The sequence below is a fragment of the Manis pentadactyla genome, chromosome 11, assembly GCF_030020395.1.
Source record: "Manis pentadactyla isolate mManPen7 chromosome 11, mManPen7.hap1, whole genome shotgun sequence".
NCBI classification, from domain to species: domain Eukaryota; kingdom Metazoa; phylum Chordata; class Mammalia; order Pholidota; family Manidae; genus Manis; species Manis pentadactyla.
Window position 1 is genome coordinate 72665653 of NC_080029.1, and position 7818 is coordinate 72673470.

At 28.4% G+C, this 7818-nt stretch overlaps 1 protein-coding gene across 9 annotated transcripts in view; it reads left to right on the forward strand.

Annotated features, from left to right (window-relative positions):
* The window catches only part of NOVA1 (NOVA alternative splicing regulator 1), a 167477-nt gene extending 167332 nt beyond the window's left edge, over positions 1 to 145 (forward strand). For all 9 annotated transcript variants that reach the window (XM_036884534.2, XM_036884531.2, XM_057488526.1 and 6 more), the window contains one exon: positions 1 to 145. This exon is cut by the window's left edge and continues 5001 nt beyond it. The gene's annotated coding sequence lies outside the window, so the exon portion shown is untranslated.
* The last annotated feature ends 7673 nt before the right edge of the window (positions 146 to 7818 follow it).

Sequence of the window (7818 nt, forward strand, 5' to 3'; positions counted from 1 at the left end):
TCTGTTAGCAGGAAAAATTCATCACTCATTAAATACAGGGCAAGCATGGCTATCCATAATAATTTTGAGTGCAATGCAGTCTTATAAATTCAATGTAAACACTTTATTTAAATGATGCAAACAGCCATATGAAATTGCACATTATTAGAAACAGAATGAACTCATTTTGCCTTGTGCTTGGTTTCTCATAAACATGAATACATAATATTGTTATGCACTGTTGTTCATAGATGTCTTATCACATAAAGGGTAAGTATCATATTACTTTAACAGATTATTTTTTGAATTCTGCATGTTATTTTTTGTTTCATCAGATATGTGCCCCAATAAAATAACATATTTTCCCCAAAAAATGAGAGTATCAGAAAACTTGTCATGTTAATTTTGAAAACAATTGAAGTGTAGTACGTATTACTAGATAGGATGTCATTCCACTGGTCTATATATATTTAAAAACTGTTCTTGAAAAATGAAGCATTACCTTGTGTAATTAATAAAGTAATCAAATCAGACTTGTAAATAAAATATTGTTTAAATCTAAAGTATTCAATATTTTGATTAGACTATTTTTTTAAGGAAAAATAACGTGTATGTGCTGAAGTTTTTTTTAATAGTTTTTTATAATTGCAATGGAAGGGCAATTGTCTCATTACAAGTGGTACAGAAGCCAATTACTTGGGTTATCATAGATATATAAAAACAAGTAAAAACTGTGGAACAAGTTTCAAGCTCGTTTTGGAAAAAAAAACAGTTCTGTAGAAATGCATATTTGTATTTGTTTCTCTAATAAATCTGCAAATAGCTTTAAACACAAATTAGTTTTAATTATTTAAATTATGAGTTCTCTTAAGTAATTTAACATCTGTTTTGCCTTACATTTGTGAAAACATTGTCTCATGGAAATTAATAGAGGCTTATTGTGAAAATCAAGGTAGGTCTGCATTTATTTAAAAAGATCAGGTATTAAGCATTTAGTATGTTTATCTCTATGGAACAATTAAAGAATATTTATGAAAACAACCCTTCTCGCCCCACCCCAATTTACATCAGCTTAAATATCAAATAAGAGCAACAAGTAAATGAAATCACATGGTCAAATGGTTGATAATCGAAAGATTATTTGATGCAGATAATTCTAACAATGAAGAAATTTGGGCTCTTCTGAACCACAGTGCCTCAGTCTTTAATGTGATTTACACATTATGATTAAAATTGTTATATAAAATACATATATTTCCCTTGAATTGTGACTTTATAATAATGTTGAAATGCATGTTGAAAGTGTTGTAGGGTAAACTACAATAATCTATTTCTGTTACTAAATAATGTATAGTCCCCATTTTATAAAAACTGCTTTGTAGAAGATAAATATATTAGGATAAATATCGATATGTGTGTGTATATACATAATATAAATTTTAAGTTGTCATTCTGCTTAAGCAAAGATGCTAAGCTTTTGGTTAAGGACTCAGTTCAGTATTCTGATCCTATTGAACTACAAAAAGCATTCAAATTAGAATGAAGTCTTTGGCTTTACCAATTTATTTGTATTAGTAAAAAGTTTTGGGAGATCTAATTTATGAGAATTTTAAGCACTTTCTCAGTGTGTCATTGGCTTATCCAATTTTACCGCTTTTGCCCAATAACAAAAATACTGTTTCCTGTCTTTGAAATGGTGGATCATTATGTCACTTTTTTCTTTAAAGGAATTATTGTAATCTAAATATCAAGATAATGACTTCTCAGACTCTCCACACTTCTAATGGTATATAATTTTTCTAAATACTAAAGATCAAGTCAGTAGATAATGCATTAAAAGTATTTCAATATGTTTACCAAAGCATCTTGAATACATTTGAGTATATTTCCACATTTTATGTTGGTTTTTTTGGGAGATGAATACTGCAAAAAGCTCTGATTAGAGAAAGTCCATAGGCTTATAGTGAGACCAATACATGCTGAAGTTGTATTGTAAAACAAGACATTACTTTTAGTGTTAAAGCATAGACAAGAATCAAATTGTAATTTTAGAAAACATTTGCAGGGTACAAATTAAGTTATATCTAATTTTTAAAAAGTCAAAAAAAATTTTGAGTGTAGTAAATCCAAGACTGCCCATCATATTTTCCAAAGTATCTTGGGATAAAAAGTAAAAACTTTTTCCAGTCAATTCTGTACATGGCATATTTTGTAGGGTTCAACTCTCTAGTAAATAGCGTCTCCTAATAAAGTCTCTGCTTAAGAGATACAACACTTGGAAGTCTTCAACATTACTATCTTACATAACAATTATGGTTTTTTTGCAAAGGGTGGGTAGGATTCATACATATGCATACAGAAAGAGGATAGAGGCAATTATCAGGACTGTTTGCATTCGGAATATTTGTTTTATTTAAAAAAATGATTTGGAAGGCCACTCAATTAACTAGTTTCAATTAGATTTTCTCATCATTTTGCCAGTAGAAGGAAAACCTTTGAGATTGAACTTCTGTAAGTTTGACTTCATGAATTCTAGAAAATCCATCTTCAATATGCACTACAAAAACTTAATCTAAGTCAGAATTTACAAAATTTATTTTTTATCTTCAAATTCATGAAACTGATTTTTGTATGTTCTAGCAGATAAATATAACCACTGTTCATTGTCTTAAGTACATGCTTGTAATTTTAAAGCTTTAAATAATTAATTGCCAATGTAGTTACTTCTAAACACAAAAATTCTTTTAGTGAAATTTTAAAACCTTAGTTCTTTAAAAAGAATTCCTTTGTAATCTGCCCTATTTAAGAACAACTTCATTTAGAATAATTGAATAGCTTTAAAAAATTACACCCATCATTTATTTTAGTTGACATCTTGGCTTTTTAACTTTATGCTTTAACTTCTATTATTTATTATAGAAGAGTTTTTCTCTAGATATCAAAGATATTTGAAGGTGTTATAGATGATTGTGATGATGGATTTTTTTCTATTTATTTTCTGGGAAGAATTCTAGATACTAATGGGTCAAGTTCTCATCAGTATGCTAAAAAGTATCTCCTGTACAAACTTTGAATCTGATAGGCATTAGTTTTCATGTGTATGTCTTCATAGTGAACAATATCAAGCATTCTAAAAACCTACCTCAGACAAAAAAAGAAAAAAGATGGTCTAAGAAAGCAAAGCCATGGAGAACCAACCAGTCTTTCAAAACGTGACAGAACAACCAAATCAGATAAGTGAGCAAACCCCAGATACCTATTCTGAGACCTTGACATTGTGTAGGCATACAGAGGTTGATGACAATGTAAGAATCTCGGGCATTTCATATTTTGTGGGTTTGTTGTACCTTGTGTATTATTTTCAAATTAACACTATATCGGTAGGTCTGCTATAGGGGAAAGCAAAGATATACACTAATTAAACTACCAATGAAGTGGCAGGTAGAATATTATGAAACTGAGAACACATTATTAAATCATGCTGGTAGTACTGCCCTGGTATCTTTATTGCAACAAATACTTAGAGAGTGACTTTTTGGTTATTTTCTTTCTTTTTCACTTGTGCCTGCATCACTTCTTAATCCTAACATGAGGAAATCATGGAGAAGAAGACAGACCTATTTTTACCTTTAAAGCAGTGTTCTATGCAAGATCAAAAAATTGACAAGGCAGATAACAAAATCTGTATTTTTATGAATAGCACGTTATTAACACTCGATTGAGATTATATATTCTATGTATATCCTTATTCTAATTTTCAACTGAGTAAATTATTTTCAGTAAGAATGCCATCACTTGTCTATGGTAAAACAGGCTAATATAATTAAACTTACGCACCCCTTTTTATATCACTTCAAATGTTTGAGAATATAGAAAGTCATAGTTAAAATGTTATGATATTAATGATAATATTTTTCTTAGCATAAACTTACATTAAGGCAAGGCTTAAGTATATTTTAAAAGTTGAAGTTCTAAAATTAAAAATTTGCAGGATGTTTTAAAATACAAAAGTAGGTAAGAATTTTTCTCAAGTATTATTAGGAGTATTTTCACAAATGATTACCTGACATGATAAGATTATAATAAGTGATTTTTATATTATTTTCTTCCATACACATAGTGCACTTTTATTCTTTATTTAATTCTTACAATACTGTAAGGTGTAGGTATTAATTTTATCTCTAAACCTCAGAAATTGAAATAATGTACAACTAAGTCTCAAGCCAGTGAGACTCAACCTCAAATTAATAAATTGAGGATTTATCCCACTTTACTAAGAACATAAAATTTCAAATTTATAAATTAAAATTATAAATAAAATGTATTTAAATATTTTTAAATAGTAACTTTAATGCAAGTTGTGTTTTTGTTTCATAAATGTTTAACTCATCTGAAACTTCCAGAATCAGAGCTATCAGATCAAGCAAAATATACTATTAAGCATGTTTCCATTTCATTTGTACCTTTTAGGCCTGTCGCAGTACATGTTGCCTCTTTAGGGACACCTCAACAAGTGGAGAAAGAAGGCCATACCTTTATGAGAACTAAAACATTTTATGGGAATAACATGTTCAAGCAAATGAAAAACAAGGTAGGGATATATGGAATAGCCATTTCATTTGTCCAATGCATGACTAGCTATATGGCCCTAGAAAAAATTCATTTCATTTTTAACTGCTCACAAAATGCAGTGTGTTAAAGAGCTTCAAAGCTAATTTCTAGTACTATTATTGCCCAACTTTGTTTGCTCTTAGAAGTTAATAAAGTTATGTCACTTGGTAGATTTTTTTAATTAAAAAAATACACATTTTCTCAAACTACCACAGAAAGCATATGATACTAAAGAATCAAATGATAGAAAGTTTGATAACATTTACATGGATAATCTATCTTCTAAACCTGTGTGGGAGAGTGGATTAATATATTTCAGAAATTGCTTAAAATTTAGTTAGAAAGTGCACAGTTTAAAACCAAAAGAAAAGTAATTTCATAAATTTTTAATTGAATAAATAACATGTATATGGGAAAATTAATTACCATATATGGAAGTTATATGACACAGTATGTCAATGTCTTTCAAGATACATGAGGGTACTAATACATTGTTTCTTGACAATTCTGTTGGGAATCTAAACTTTCAAGCATTCGTTTATAAGACATTTTAAAATTTATTAAATCCTTTTGTACTAAATTATAAAGATTATTATATAAAAATTATCAATATTGTGTTCTTAAAAAGTTACATATTCAAAGTTCAGAAATGACACTATGATATTTAAAATATGAATAAGATCCAAAGGAAATCTTTTTAAATTGTGCAATAATAATTCTTTGACTATAATTTGTTGTTCTTCCTTTTTCTGAATGGCAAGAAAAATTAAAATATGTGGGCAACCTCCATATTTGATATAAATTGATCATTATAGAGTCAGGAAAATTTATATGTGGGCAACCTCCATATCTGATATAAATCGATCATTATAGAGTTTATAATTTTTTGTTTCCTTAATGGCCAAATGCATGCTTTACATACTGCATCTTCCCTTAGTTCTTTATCAAAATAGTTGTGAGAATCAAATTAACTCTTTCATATCTAATTTTATCATCAATCACATTTGACATATCCAAAGGTTATTTCTTTGTAGAATAATTACAACACTTAAAATTTTAAGCCCAGAAGTGACTAAATTGTTTTAACAAGTTTACTTTATCACACATTCCTTATATTGTTTTTTAAATATTTCCAAAAATGTATTGAAGGAATATAAAAACAAAATATTTCCTAACTCTTTTATTAAATGATGTTATTTTCCAGTTGGGAAGTAACCTTAGTCTATTCATTCCTAATAACATATTCATATTTATTTTCATAGTTCTTCAGGAAACACAAAAGTATGTAATCAGTTATATATATTTATACATTACATAAATTTATATTGTATATAATTATAAGATATCCTCTATAAAATATCCTATTTGCCTTACACTTTAGAGTGATAGCAAAAATTATAAGATTAGGGAGGCCATTTCATAGTGGAAGAACTATTCTTTTCTCTAAAATAATAATTATCAATAGCACATCCTAGTAGGAAAAAATTGCAATTTTTTTCAAATCTCAAATGTTTTAAAATTATTGCCTGCATCTTGCTCTCCAAGTAAAGAAACATAAATCACTTGATTTTACTTTCTAATTTTTTTTTGCCCTAATGCAGAATCTAGATTATCCTAGGCAAAAGTATCGTAGTCTACACTAAAATGAATTGAAGTTAATTCTCTAAAATAAATGATATCTGAAATGAAGCATAGTAATTATTTAAGAGTTATAGATATCTATAAATAAAAGCAGTAGATATCAAGGTGCTTATTTTCATAATTAGAAGAAGACTTTGTGACTCCTCTCAAGAAAGTGGACCTAGAGTAGAATCTTTGATTTAACCCTCCTATTACTGAGCATTTCATAGACTCCAATATCCTGCACGTAATGATTAACTGAGATATAATGTTTGTTTTAAATATCTAATTTTCAGTACCTAAATTCAACCTCAAGGGGACAAGAAATTTTCAGTAAATATCAATAGCCTCTAAAAATTAAGGGAAACAAATTTCTTAACTATGTTAAATGAGAGCCTAGTAAAGTTCATGAATATACTTTATAAAACATATAAGCATAAAGGAACCTAAGGTAAAGACCTAAATTTGAAAAACTCAGACTTCATAGAAAAATGCCTACATACAATCCAAACACAAAAAGACATTAAATATTTTCTCATACCCATTTATTTATTATACTTCCATCTGGGTGATCCCATAAAGATACTACAACAAATTTTTATTAATAATCAATAGAATTCCTGAAATTGATTAAAATCAAACAGCAGCAATTCCTTTAATTAATCAAAGAGTAGGAAGAATGACTATATAAAGATGTGGCTTTTAAATCCTGGCTTATTAATTCAATAAAATTAAAATGTTCTATGTACAAGAGGATGCATATGAATATTCAAGGAAAACACTTCAATGTATTTTCTTCCTGTGGCCATAAAACTTCTAAGAATAAATGAGAAAAAATGAAAACTTGTAATATTCTAAAAGTTTATAATGGAAAATCCTGCCATTAATAAAAGACCTGCTGAAATTAAGTGAACTTTGGCAATTAATGACTTTATTTGAGACTATAAGTTCAGTGAACTGACAAGTTTATGAGATTGTACATTAACTAGTCTTATTTCAATTTAAATCTTCCATAAACCCCTCCAAAAAAAACCTGATACTGCTTTATCTTGTAACTGAAAGAATAAATAATGAAGAACTGGAAATTCATCAATAATTGAACTATGTTGAGCATTTATTAAATCTGATGATATCTCAACAAGTTTTTGTTTAATGAAAGTTTTTTTCTTTTATAATGTTTAGTGTTCTACATTTCAAGTAAAAGACACCACAATGCTTTATTTCAAAAGGTCTAGTCACATGCTCTTTTAAAAGTAAAATCAAGTTCAACTTGGAAAATTTTTGATGATAAATATCTTCTCAGAAAGAACTCCTGAGAGCTAATGAAAAGGTTCTGAGGTATGTTTGTATTTCTTAATGGAAGAATTGTAGGATAGCAGGTAAAGATTCAAGTTACTAAAGGATTGCCAGTGATCAAAGATAAATTTACACAAGAAGGAAAATAAGAGGAAGTTTTGGCAGTCTTTGTGTGGTATGTTTTGTGGCATAATTTTCACCATGCTGCATTCTACAGAGTGTATTTACCGCTCACGTAGAGAATTTAAGGTTTAAATGAGCAAATCCCCTACTTTTACAATAAGATCATAACTGTACCCTAAAGTTCACAAA